This window comes from Hetaerina americana, unplaced genomic scaffold, assembly GCF_022747635.1.
Source record: "Hetaerina americana unplaced genomic scaffold, ioHetAmer1.1.p SCAF_7, whole genome shotgun sequence".
Classification (NCBI taxonomy): Eukaryota; Metazoa; Arthropoda; class Insecta; order Odonata; family Calopterygidae; genus Hetaerina; species Hetaerina americana.
Genome location: NW_027287316.1, coordinates 59,988,361 through 60,002,713, shown reverse-complemented (window position 1 = coordinate 60,002,713; position 14,353 = coordinate 59,988,361). Strand labels below are relative to the sequence as shown.

At 36.6% G+C, this 14,353-nt stretch overlaps 1 protein-coding gene and 2 non-coding genes across 3 annotated transcripts in view; 1 reads left to right on the top strand and 2 right to left on the bottom strand.

Annotated features, from left to right (window-relative positions):
* Positions 1–14,353, bottom strand: part of LOC139696757 (liver carboxylesterase 1F-like) — an 87,225-nt gene that overhangs the window by 25,255 nt on the left and 47,617 nt on the right. The window lies entirely within an intron of this gene.
* On the bottom strand, positions 1,540–1,612 carry TRNAV-UAC (transfer RNA valine (anticodon UAC)). Its single transcript has one exon. It is a non-coding gene; the product is annotated as a tRNA-Val (tRNA).
* On the top strand, positions 2,684–2,756 carry TRNAV-AAC (transfer RNA valine (anticodon AAC)). Its single transcript has one exon. It is a non-coding gene; the product is annotated as a tRNA-Val (tRNA).

Below are 14,353 nucleotides of genomic sequence, written 5' to 3'. Positions count from 1 at the left end.
TGTAGCACATGCCGCATCCATTACTAATGATTAAGGTCAGATGTCAGAAATTAGAAGCCCAGTAATACCTTGGTTCCACTTTGATAATTGCAAACCAGTCAGTATCCCATTGAAGGCTACCTAAAAAATGGAACTACAGAGCCCACCCATGCTCTTTACCTTTGCCCCCAATGGAACATGTATGTAAAGGTGCAATAAGGCATGTAGGAGAAGTAAATACACTAATCCTTCATTGTCCCCATGATACATTATTGCTGACTGATATACCAATAGATTTCCAATAAGCCCTGAAAAGCTTTAGCCAGGAAAAAGAGAAAAATTAATATGATACAAAAGTAGTGATATTTGATATGAAAAGTTTAAAAAATGATTAAATTACAGTTTTACAATGAGATAATTGGAGCGAATGAAGGATTTTGTAAGTCTCGGCGATACCTATGTTTGTGAAAGATGGTAGGATTGACATATACCAAAATGCACGCAAAAGCCATTAAAGTGTATCACAATATGAATCTGTGTCTAAGGTATCAAAAGCAGCATTATATTGAGATCAGGTAGCAAAAATGGTTGGGAATATCAGGAGCATTTTAAATGATAACTAAATGAAGTTGGAGGGATGTAGTTGAGGAGTGTGTGAAATAAAAATAGGCGACTCACAAAATGTGAAACAGAACCACCCCAGGAGAGGAAAAGCATCTGCACAAAAATGTTTGAACGATGAATAATTACGCAACAGGTGTAAACCAATACATATGTAAGGAGAGGCTATATACTTTTCATTACAATATAATGAGTTATAGATACTCCGTATGGAGGGTACCTATGTCTTGTAAGGTGAATTAAATTGGGTCACATTGACATTTGCTAAGGTACACAGAAAGAGGCTTGTAACGTAGAATTAAGGGTAGTATTTTTATATTTAAAAGCTGCCAAGGGAGGAATAATGAAAATAAAAAACTTATCAAAATACAGAATAATATAAGGTTCAACATACTATGTATATTCATATACATATGATTTTTTTTAATTTATGCATGGAATAGACGCATTATACAACAGAAAAATACTATATTTTATTTATCAACAGTTTAATGAATGCAATGTGGAAGGAGAACCAAATAGAAATTACTACTTTGAGAAATTAAGTTAATGACATGACGACCTCAATTTATTTTGAGATTTATGACAATTATAAATATTATGATAAATTTTTTATTTACTGCCTTTCTTGGATAATTTAGGTTTCAATGTTGTGAAATATTTAATTACACGAAAATAAATTGATGTATTTGAATTCTCTGTTCATTAAAGAAGCAAAAAAATTAAACAGAAATGCTGATCAATCCATCTTAAATAGTGTCTCAGAGCAGAGCATGCAAAGCTGGAGCCAACAAATTTTATAAAATTAGCTATCAATAATTATGTTACTCCCAGCATTTTATTCATCGTAAAAAAGTGGAATTCAGCACAATTTGAACAGGTAATACAACCACTTAAAAAAGAATTTTTTAAACTATTTTATGAATACAAAAAAAAAGTTGTTTCCGCCCAGGATCGAACTGAGGACCTTCCGCGTGTAAAGCGGATGTGATAACCACTACACCACGGAAACACCTCAAACTTCGTGCAAAAATGAGCATTTTAAATAAATTGATGTTTTTTAAACCATATTTAAATGTTGTTTTGGATTCTTGGAATGTCTTGGAATGAGATGCACTCTGAAATAGCAATCGTCAATCATTAAAACTACGTAATACGCCCGGGGTAATACTTTCGCCATGAAAGCTGCAACCAGATTTTAGTTTAAAAGAATTTAGTGTTCTTGCTGACAATTGCTGTTCGCATCTTTTGCCGTTATCAATATTCAGATGTGATGGAATTGCATTTTTATATGTAATCATAGTTCTTTACATGATAAAATACTGTGCTTAATACACAAAGGTGTGACCATGAATAAATTTCCTGCGAGGACAGCAGTCCCTCAAAATATCATGAATACAGACTGGTATCTAATTTCCTCTATCCTATACAGGTAATTGCTGAAAATGTTGCTCAGAATATCATTAATATGCTGTAAAAATAGGAAGTTATGAAATCTACTGGTTAAATCGTGCCGTGGGTTTTGTAGTTAAAAAAAGGCATTTCTGTTTTAGAAAGAATATGTCACCTTTTCGCTCAAGGTACAGATCATATGCATGTTTGTTTCTTTGTATTTAAACGAACTATTTTTATTTACGCGGTGCCATGGATTTAATAAAAGCAATGAAATGTTTTAACATAGATCTCAAGAATGCCCACCATTCCATAACAAACTTCCATTATTTGAAAGGCTTGCGACTGATCCGTTTTAAATTAGTAGCTGTTCCCATAGAATTAGTGCATCAACTTACCTACGATAAGTTCGAATATGGAATCTAATAATACTTATTACCGTAATCCCTGTCCGATACCAACAAAATTGAGGAAAAAAGAATGACAAAGTCATTAATGTACAGGAACAGAACACCGATGAATGAAAGGATGGCTAGAATAGAACAAGGTTCTCGCCCACGCAATGCTCAGTTGGACATTCTAGACAAGGTACTCAGGTAAAACAATAAGAAAATATATTTAACTAAATAATTAAGGCACTGGCACTACAAACAGGGACAAATTGCTAATGTTTGCCTACGAAAGTTATCGTGTTTCCGTGGTGTAGTGGTTATCACATCCGCCTAACACGCGGAAGGTCCCCGGTTCGATCCCGGGCGGAAACAGTTTTTTTCCCCACAACGTTTGATTTCTCATCTATGCGAATTATTCTGGAAGCGTTTATTTTTAATAATTTTTAACTTTTTACACAATTTTCGAAACATGAACTTTTAAAAATAATGGCTTCTTTTGTCTTACAATATCAATTCCGTGGTTCTTTCTATTCGTTGTTACCCTTTTGTCCTTCTGTGTAATTTAATTTCATTTTGTCATTTCGGATTTCTGCATATTTTGTACTTTTTATTCTCCTGTTTTTAGAATTAGGAAGTTAATCAATACGGATTAAAATTAATTGTCTAATGTCTTCATAAGTAATGAAATTTAGCTATAAATTAATTTTCATGTAGTGTTATACTATGTGTTGTAAATAGCTGCATATTTGTAGTATAAGAGTTAATTTAAAACACGAATGTATTTCGTGTGTAACATGGATGTTGTCTCTCATATTTAAATATTCAGTTTATTGTCACATCTCGTATGTGTAATCGGTATTATCCATTCCTTTCTCTACAGGTAATCGTTACTTTCGAGAAGTTACAAAATATCATTTTATTTCTGTTTTATTGCATCCAACACAACAACGGACATTTTTTAGCACAGTTATATGTGTGTATATATATATGTATATATTTATAATATTATATACATATATATAATTCAAACGAAGGAGCTAGATGGGGCGTGTTAAAAATATTGAGAAACACCTAAAAACAGGTCAATCACACGCATTCTGAAATTTTCGGTACGTCCGCTGCAAAAATTTATTAACCACCCCAAATTTTGGCGCAGTCGCACTGTTCGTAAGCCTCAAAGGTTTATAGGCGGGCTGATGCCACCTCGAACTTTGCCAAATACCTTAATGAAGAGGATAATTTAATTGATTCACCACCTAAAGCGCTACATACGCAATGGGAAGGAGGGTTGATTGGACATTTTTGAGCGAGATGAAATGCATTCACATAGTGAAACAACAATTTAACCATGCTGACTGGTCATACTATTCTTACCCAAACCCCTCCGTCATCTTTACCACTTCTCGACCTGTCCTCTTTACTGTCAACTTTTCTGCCATACCCCTAAACCTCAACCGTGTTCCTTTGCCTCTCCCCGTACCTATGTTCGACGAACTTCGGCTCGTTTAAATGTATGGAATTCATTTTTCCCACTCCTCCCTCACTCTCACCTCTCTCTCTCTCTCTCTCTCTGCAGTTAATCCATCCTCCCACTTCGCAGCTGTTCCAACTCTTTCGTCCTATCCTTACCCAACCGATATCAACTTGTATAAAGGCTTACAATCTCTTAGCTTGCTACTTTGCTAATGATAGTGCTAACTCGTGTAAACAAATAATTTGGAAGTGGACTATATAACGACATTTTGCTTGCGAAACTTTCTATGACGGTGCACTGTCTTCAATGGGTGGGGTAGGTGTGACGTTGAAAGCTGTACCTGTACGTTGAGTTATCTTCAAAATATTTTTTCACTAGGCGGATCATTCACACTTACGCGAGTCGGAGAAAAGTGCCCGTCCAGCACAGTTTTTTCTTACTTTCTCTGTCTTGACTAAAATTACCCTAAATAAGAGTTAAGCAGCATTAAGAGTGACAACTTAGGGGAAATTGCCTCCAACTTAGAATGTAGGTTGTTTCATATCAAGAAACTGTGTTAATAGGAAGGCATGCATATACATGAGAGAGGGGAGTGGTTATGGGCAGAAGCAGGTATGTACGTATACCTTCAAACACTTTTATTATGACGCCGGACTCCCTTTATGCACATAGCCGTGTCCGCTGATGCTTGCTCGGTCGGGTTCCGCCTCCTGCCTAACCCTCTCGAGTACCCACTACTTACCCCTCGTGTCGTACCGCTCCGCGCTTTTCCCTTTGTCCCATTTTTCCCCTCAAGACTCCCTCCGTCAATATCCTCGCAGTGGAGCGCACATTATGGCATCAATGGTAAAGTTCGGTGGTTGAATGATCTTTATCGCATTCCTAACGGTTAGATCAGAAACTATTTAAGTACAAATTATATTAAACGATGTGCAGCGAAATATGATATTTTTTGGGAAAGATCTTCTCCAAAGTAGAAATGCTCCTCGATGGAAAGTTGATATCGATATTCAGTTTTAAGTTCCATGATGTATTACGTAATTATCTCATTTTTTTCTTAATTAGTCCCTGAGGACCCTCACATCCACCCCTTCCTCCCAAATCCTCATGAATTGTTCCACGCATACTGTTTTGTTTCTAAACTAAAAATATTCTTCTTGAATGTCTCCGATCGCATTCACCCATGACGTTCACCGTCTAGCCCTTTCTCCCAGCTTATTTACTCTCCTGTCGTATATCTCTCTTGTGATACAACACTCTTATCATAGCCAAACCAGTGTAACGTGCTTCTTCCATATTTGTCTGCTACTGGCGCATCAAATCCACCATCTTTTATGGCCCTTTCCTCACTCTAATTTTATAGCATATTTCACTTCAATGAAATACAATGTAGAGGATTAAGAAACCTAAAGCTAGTCCTATATCAAAAGGACCAAATATTCCAGTAATCTTAATCATAGGGTGTGTCAATGTTTTATTGAATTGCAAAAATAGTGGTTGGTTGCAATAAAAAAATTAAATAGTCGCGATAACAACCGTCCGATCTCCAATCTTTCTCCGTAATGTGTGAAATGTTCTCTCCACGGGCAAAAGTTATAAATAATATATAAATATAAGTTGGAGAAACCGAATCCCTTGAAACTGAACTTTTATTTTTCAGACGCAACTAAGAATTTCGGAGGGAAAAGGCACTCGAGCCGTTAAGCCTGTAATGTTACCGTCATTAGCCCATTGACCCGCAGGTGAGTACTCTCTTCACTACGCTCACTTTTACCTCCATAAATAACTACCAATAAATCAGATTTTAGAAACCTATGCTTCGGAGTCTTAAAGAAAACAATAATTTTAATCTTCAAGACCCGAATTTATCTTTAAAAAAAACACAGGGCATCAATCGTGTTAGTTTAGATAAATTTTCTTGCATTGAATAAAAATATGTTTTTTCTAAATGAAATAATCTCTCTGTGTAATTAGGCAATGATTGAGAGAAGACTTATCCTCAGTCACTTCTTATCCGTTCATTTTTATTTTTTAATATTTATTTATTCACAATGTACCTTCCAAGCCACCACTTTGGTGTATGGCAGGGTTAACCTCAAAGTGCGGTTGGACAACGTTATTCTGATCGCTTATCGTTCGTGGGAAAATGGCATCTTAAATCTATCTGTTCAACATCATTGCTAATAATGTGCAGGGAGTACCTTAAGGTGCAGGGAGTACCCGTTCACTGGATTTCTCTACAAGCCTTAACATACTTTCCTTCTTTGTAATCCTAAGTATTCAAATATAAATATCTATATATTTGTAAATATTATTTTGCCAACAAACTTAGGGTACATACATTTTCAATTTACTTTACAACCCAATGGTTTGTACCCTGAATCAACCAAGGACACCAGTCGGTTTTGAGTCGACCTTCCAATCAACCATTTAACGTATGCTCCTCATAGTTGTTAAGAACGATTCTAATGCCATAAGACAACTTTGAACCGCAGTAAAATCGTTCTGATTTTCATTTGAATTACCTGTAGACCGCAATATTGTCTTTTTATTCAAGATAATTGCAACTTTAATTTCTTCGCTATGTGATTGATTCGACTTCTACTATCTGTTCTAGATTTAGGACCACGTATGAATTAAGTTCGCTGAATATGAGACTCTAGTTTGTTATTTCAATGTAATATGGATTAGGAAAAAGAAGCAATAATTTTAGAAAACAAAATCTCATAGGTTTAATAATATTTTTGGAAAATTATTAAACTTTTTAAAATAATAAAGTAAAAAATGAGGTGTAAAAAAATTATTCTAATGTGAGACCCGTTATCATTGCTTGCATCTATGCTTGTTGGCTATTTAGAAAAGGAGAGTATATAAAAAGAACATCAGTTGCGCCGCAGTACACATGAGCCGAATAGTAGATTTGGAACATTGCACCCACTCCTTCCCCCTTGTCTTTAGAATAGAGACAGAAGCAGAATAAACACTTGGAATCCAAGTCGTCTTGCTCCATGTGTGAGCCATCACATGTTAAACGTTCTGCTGTGTCCATTTCTTCCACTTTTGTCTCCTTTAAAATCTTCTCCATCTGAACTCTTCGTCGCCCATTATCATTTCCTTCCTAGCTTTATAGTGAAATTTCTACCCTCTTTCTGGCTGTTTTTCTTCATTTTATCCTCAAAGCTCTTCCAAAACTCTTCATATTTTGATTCTTCCTCTCCTATTTCTCCTTTTATTTTATCGGCTGTTGCCAGGTCCTTTCTTTCCTGGCAAACTCTTTGCACAGACCCTACTTAAAGTGGCATTTTTCTTTAAGGCGATAATATTCTGACGTAAGTTTTATCCTCCTTTATTTTAGCCGTTTCATCTGTGGCGTTAGTGAACACAGGGAGAAGTCTAATTTCAGGTGAATAATTAGATTTCTATATGCAGCGCCTTCTTCAGCATGTTAAACTTCTTCATGTTAAACTGATGATTCATACCCTTCAAAAATAATTTTATTACACGGAAAAAGTCCACTCTATCGAAAGCCAATTATTGAGATATACATAGTAGGTTTTTGTTGCGGGAGTTACTCGGCAGTTTACCAACGTCTCTGTTTCATTGATACAGTAGCTCTAATTGCTTCAAGAATTCAGAATCAAGTGGTTGTATTTTATTGCAAGAATGTGGGAAAACGGATGATGATCATAAGGTTCTATCGTGTTTTTCTAATGATGTCAATGTTTCTAACGGCAGTAACGACTGTGAGGGACCAGTAAAGCAGGGTCGTATTCCGTTGGTTTGGTGTCTTCAAACAAAATAATGGTACCACATGGAGAAAATGTGCCTCTATCTATCTACATGATATTCTGTAAGCAACTTATAGGGTGTTTGGCGGGAGGTGATTAAGCACAATGAATGCAACATAAAAAATTGCGCTTTTCTTAATTTTTACCTGTAATATATGTAATTTAATTCAAAAGTTGCAGATCTTTCGATTGCAGGTGCAAGTGCTACGCTAAATATACTCGTACTTCTCTCGCTTCCAACATTTATTCAAATACATCCATATCCATCCCCAACTACACATTCAGATTTAATGTTTTTTTCTAGAAAAATCGATCGGATGGAACTCAAAGGATCCGATAGGTTTCAAGGAGATTACTACGATGATTAAGTCTGCATCTCTCCTCAACCTTTAGAATACCGGCCTTTCGCTGAAATAAACTTTGTAGCCTGGTGCTGAACGACTACTAAGGCATTTTCTTCTACGCTGAAGACCGTTTTAGCCAATTTGGAAACTTTGCTCAAAGCTTTTTCATGCAATTAAAATAATTTGCTAACATTTTCAGGCGATAAACATAAAATTCTTGTGCTGGAAACTCCTTGTGTAGTTTGAATAAACAGCTTTTACGTCGATTTTAAAAATCGGGAAGCAATTTTCTACCTGTAATACTCCTTTTCTTTAAAAATAGATGTTCAATATCGATCCCTAGCGCAAGGTCGAACGCCATTCGCTTAATATATCTGATTGCCCGAACCCGTAAAAGCTTTACCCCTCTCCGAGCAATTACTTCGCCAAACTTCACTCAACGCAGGTATCCTGCCAAGTCACATTATCTTTAATATTTTAAGGATAATCACTATATTTTACGTCTTTTTAGAGTCCCTTTGGGTAATTGGCACTTTTTAGCGGTTTTTTTATTACTCCATTCACCTTTTCTGACAGCTTTCCATATGATCAATGCTCTATTTTTTTTCTTTACATAATTGACATCTATAAAACTTAGACATTGGCGAAAATACAGTACTTTAATTTGCTTATATTAACTTGCAATGCAAGTTCGGCCAAAAATTGTTTCTGCTAAAGTAAATGTAGCTTGGAAATAACCATGAAGTGTACCTAATACCTTTATTAAGCACACCTGATATTAGGAATACCATGAGGTTCCATATTAAAGGCACAAAATATGTGATGGCAATTTAAGGTTCGGCGAGGAACACCATGTAAGATAAGATATTTTATGTCGATTTCAAGGGCATTATTAAGTATGGAATTTACTAACCTTGAATACGGAGAACAAATGTTGACTCATTCACTGTAAAACCTTCGAAAGTCTCGAAAAATGAATACACCGCACGGCGCACGTGCTTAGAAAGGTTCTATACACGTATAGAAGAAATTCCTTAGGTCATGTATCGTACTACGTTGAGTTAGCTCCACGCAATGCTGAAGGGTTGTAGCATCCAAAAATAGAAGGATGAGTGGATCTCATAGAAATTTAAATTTAGTTCATTAAAATTAGGCACGTATCTCATATCGCAAGAGTTACTGTTACCAGAATTTAGATAAGTCTATGGTGTAAACAAGACAAATAGATGACATTCTTCCAGTGACACATTTGATTTTGTCTAAAGTTCACAATATGATTTATCTGTTTTATCATCGAATCACGAAACTGAATATTTGTTGAGCTAAGTTACAGGAATAAAATTTGATGCATGGTTTAAACGCGTTCGCATTGAAAATGATTTTTACGTAAAACTTGTGGTTTCAAGATTTTCTGTGTCCACCAAATAAAGAGCTCCGTCCAAAACCGGGTCTTCTACCCATCGCCGCGTAGTTCCTCTCGGAATGGCGGTGCACAGGGGCAGGGGTGGCCCGAAACGGGGACATTCCCGATTCTCTGGGACGTCTGGCAACCGGGGCATGGAGTGGCGGGTGGTGTGGAGATATGACGACCAAAAGTCAAATTAAAAAAAACCTTTCCCATCCCATTTCCCCGCGAGTCGAAAAGTCACAAAGAGGGGATTCTTCGTGTGATTTCCTCCTTTCATCGCCCCTCTCTCCCGAGAGAGCGAGCGAGCATAGGGAGCTTCACGCCCACGCACACACAAACACGGGGGGGGAGATGTAGAATTTCCCGCGTAACGCATTACGCTGTTATCTCTCGCAGTTCCCCCACCATCCCTCGCGGAACTCCCGCACAAGGCCAATCGCTCCGAGTAACAGCTAGCGCTCTCCCACACACAAACTCTCTCTCCGCAAAGGGGATGAATGGTGGCGCCTTAATTGGCGCAAAGAAGGAGATTGATAGGGGAGTTGTGGGGTAGGCTGTTTCTCCCACTTTTCGAGGGCGGGATGTCGAGGGAAGGGAAGGTGGAGAAATATTCCCTCGCCGGCGGCGCGAAATAATGGTGAGGAGGAGGTGGGAAAGTCTGTGGCGGTCTTTTGAGCGTCATAAATTAAGAGAGTTCTCTCTCTTTCCCCCGGAGGGAACTTGAAAGGGACTTCTTGATTTTTCTCTCGGTGTTGTGAGGTGGATGCGGAGGAGAACGGATGAATGAAATTCGGCGGAGGCCTTTTATATGTATATGTATAGAAGCATTTCGCCTCAAACTATTTTTCCCCGCGCGGTAAAGCTCAAAGCACACGAGAATGCCCCGCCACTGTGCCGGTCGCTAATGAGGAACGGCACGAAAGGAAAATCATTGTTAGTTACAATCCTCATCCGTCCTCTCTCAAAAGTTTACATTCATTTAAAATCTAATGAGCTGAACGAGATCGATTTTGGTTTTCCTATTACTAGCGTCATTTATTGGAAACATAAACTCAGTCCACTGTTATATTTTGATTTTGAATACATCCGAGCATCGGCCCGGCAAGTCGAAAGATCCGTGCTTCAAGTCCTGGCCAAGGAAATCATTTTGCGCTTATGATATGCTCCATATGCTCCATTCCGCCTTCCCCACCTCTCTTATGTTTGTTTTTTGTTTGTGTTCCTACCCCCTTTTCCTTTTTCCTTATCCATGTGAATAAGTATATATATATATATATATATATATATATATATATATATATATATATGTATATATACATACATATATATATATACATATATATATATGTATGTATATATATAGTTATATATATATTTATATATACATTCATATATATACACACGTATATAATGTATTTAAATTTATGAAAGAATATTTTATCGAATGCACTAGAAAATATCATAATATTTAAACGAGAACTCCAATTTCTCATATTTTATGATTATATTTTAGGCATAATTATTTCGATAAATTATAAAAAAATAAGACAAATTTCAAGGTAGCATGAGTTGCACATCGTGCAAGGGAATATGCACGTTTCACTATTAGTAAATAATTCAGTTTTAGAAATTTTTTAACGACTGGGGTATTACAGCGCTGTAAACTCATTCTAATCCATTCCCGACAGAACGGCATCATTGATTGAACCGGCATTTAAAACTGTGACCATCCGGTTTACTGTCTCACCGAGCTAGCGCTACGAAAGCAGAACTTTGAATGATCGAAATAACCTAAATACTAGTATCTTATGCTAGATGCGCGGCAAAGAAAGAGTGTCTATAGTTTAAATATAACTTCCAAAGAATTTCTGTCATCAAGAGGCATGACTGGATTTTCATTCACCATGCTCAACGTTTTTCACTCGAAATTCGGCAATGAGATTTATTTTTGAAGTAAGAGACGTTGTAGCGGTATGATGATGTCAACTCAACTGAAATTTAAATTGTTTTGCAATTTCAAAACTTATTTAAATTCGAGAAATTCCTGTATAAGTCTTAGATAACATAGATATAATAACAATGATGCAATCTTGATTTACTATACGTATATTTTGAGGTCAAAGCTTTACCTGGTTAACAATGCATGTCTTTAATATTCTCTTTGGAGTCTCATAGTTATCCACCTTGAGCCACTAAAATCGATTATGTTTGCATAAATCTCCCATCATTAAACTATACGTAAGTTATTACATTAAATGTCATCACATAGCCTGCAGCACACGATTCCTCCTTTAATAAAAGGGTCTGAATAGTCTACCGAAAACATTTGAATCAACTTACTTTTCAACTATTGCTACTTAGTCCATTCGATGACCTGGAATAGTGTGTGGGAAGAATATTGAACATTTAGAAGGATTGGTAAGCTGCTTTATTAGTCCAATGGTAGGATACTTAGATCAGTTCGTTGGCTATGTAACTTTTAACGATATCTATGAGTAACTTTGAAAATAAAAATGCTGTGATGTGGAAAGTGATGTACTTAAATTACAAGTTTGGTATTTCTATTTGAAAAAACTAATTGTTGATTCATAATTAACCGCCTACTGATATGAGCAAACTGAAAGGTTAGGAATGAATATTTGTGTTTTAGTATAAACTAGTTTTTTCAGTAACTCTATTAAATCATTCTTACTAAATTATAAAATCTTAAAATTGTAAAAATGTTTCGGAAACGTTACGACATTACCATACTTTTATTAGTGTTTTCGTGTGTTAAAGAATTCCCCCAGTAGAGCTTTCCCTTTTCGTGATCATATACAAGTATCATTCATAAATTCATCTTCTGTCCATTGATTCAAGATTATTTTCTTTTCGATGACAGTCTTGCTGCTCTAATATACAGGTATATTGTACGACAGTATATAGTACCTGTGTATTGTACGACTAGTTTCTTGCTTTTGTTTCCCCATTTACTAGAATTAAGCGGAATTTACTTTTAAAATAAATAAGCAGTAGAATTATCGATAAAAAAGAATGCGAGATATATTTTCCTCGCACATTGAGAGTTAAAGTTGCTGTGAGCTATTCTGAAATTTCCTTAAAAATCCTGGGTTTTCTCTTCAATTCCGCGTTGGCGTAGATCCAAAATTCGTCCTAGAGTTGAGGAAAACCAGCAGAATCTGACACATGTCGTCTTTCAAAGCGAGTTTTCATTATTACTGAATCCGAGGATTCGCAAAGTTGAACACATGTTGGCAAAATATCTCGTTGTTGAAAAGAGTTCAATAAATTCTCATTGATATGGTTTGTGCTGGATGTTTAATATTTTTATATACTTGATGCACATGCTTCGTGACGTTCCTCTACGAGGCAGGCTTAATATAAAACAATGATTATCGTTTAAAATGGAAACATATCACGTTGTAAAGATACGTTCAAAGATTTTTGCCCTCTGCCTACACATTTATTTATTTTCCTACATTTTTATGAATGGAACATTTTTAAATTAGTATTTTCGTGATGTACCCCAAAGTCATTGGTGGATCTGGAAATGAAAAATATCTGCTACTTTCCTGTCAGTGTGAAAGAATGTTCATTTGAAGTCGGGAAGACTTATAGGCACTGAAAGTTTGTGAAGAAGAATGAAGAACATTAAATGGACGGAAAGGAGATCAAATTAAGAAGTTCTGAGCTCGAAGAAAGGATGTTAGGGGAAGAGAGAGACGTCTGTTTGAAGCAATTCAAAGAAGGTGGGACAAGTGGATCAAAAGATTCTTGGAAGCAAATGGGACGCTGAAAACGGTAACGTTAGAGAGGAGAATGCTGTCCCAGCATTCTCCTATCCCAGCTGGGAAAGCATAGAGAGAGAGAAAGGGAATAGCCATGTTGGATGGAATCAAAGGATTACGAAAGTATGCAGTGAAAAAGATGAGATATTATAATATGTAAGATGAGGTTGGACAGTTTTTTGTTTCCTGGTATTTATGGATTACATGTGCAGTATTGTTCAGTAACAGAGTCCACGCAAAACCTAGCCTAAGCCGAATACTTCTTATATTAGCTGAACGTTTAGAGATTACTCTTAGGAGGGGGGGATAAGTAGTGGATATATAACAATACCACGAAGTCACTTGATCCACCACTCCAGTGTTCTCTTATACATATTTACACTCCTGTATTCATTTATTATGTGAGGTGATTAAGGAGTGAGGGGAGTGCGTTAAGGGTGATGATCTAGTGCGGGAGGGATATTCTAGGGAACCATGTGTATTTTTACCATTTAGACTAGTTCTAGTACAGTCATTTGGACTTAATTCTTTGCCTGATGAAGATGATCTTGCCATCAAAACGCGTTGGACCTCCATATTTTTCCTATTTTTTCCTTTAATAATAGCATAAATACCTTTTCCTCTCACAACCTACCCGTTGCACTGCATGCCTACCCCGGTGACCACCCTCGCGTGTACCTCGTGCCGTATGGACACAGTGGAAGAGCTACCAATATCCACTCGGTCCCTCAAGCACCAATCTTCGAAGAATTCTCCAGCGAGCGATCGATTCCTGTGAATCATCATTCCCATGTTTAATCGTCACCCTTTCCTCATCACATTCCTCTTCTCTCCACACTATGCTATCATTGTCCACAGGAAATCCCTTCTAGAAATCATATTTAGACTAGTACATTCCGTATGGGAGAAATTTGAATATGTTGTGGGAGGATTATAAAATGATGTTGACCACGTCTTGTCATTGCTGATATATACGACAAGCATTATCGGTAAAATTTGTTTTCATTGCCCAATTTCAAATGGAAAAATATTTGTTTGTTCATAAAATAAATAGATAAAGAACGTACTACGGCCGAGTGCATGGAAAGAAAGTAAAACCCAAAGCCGTACACTTAAGGGCACTTATAGGTGGAATATAGAAGGGGGTGGGAAAGTTATTGTTTGGCG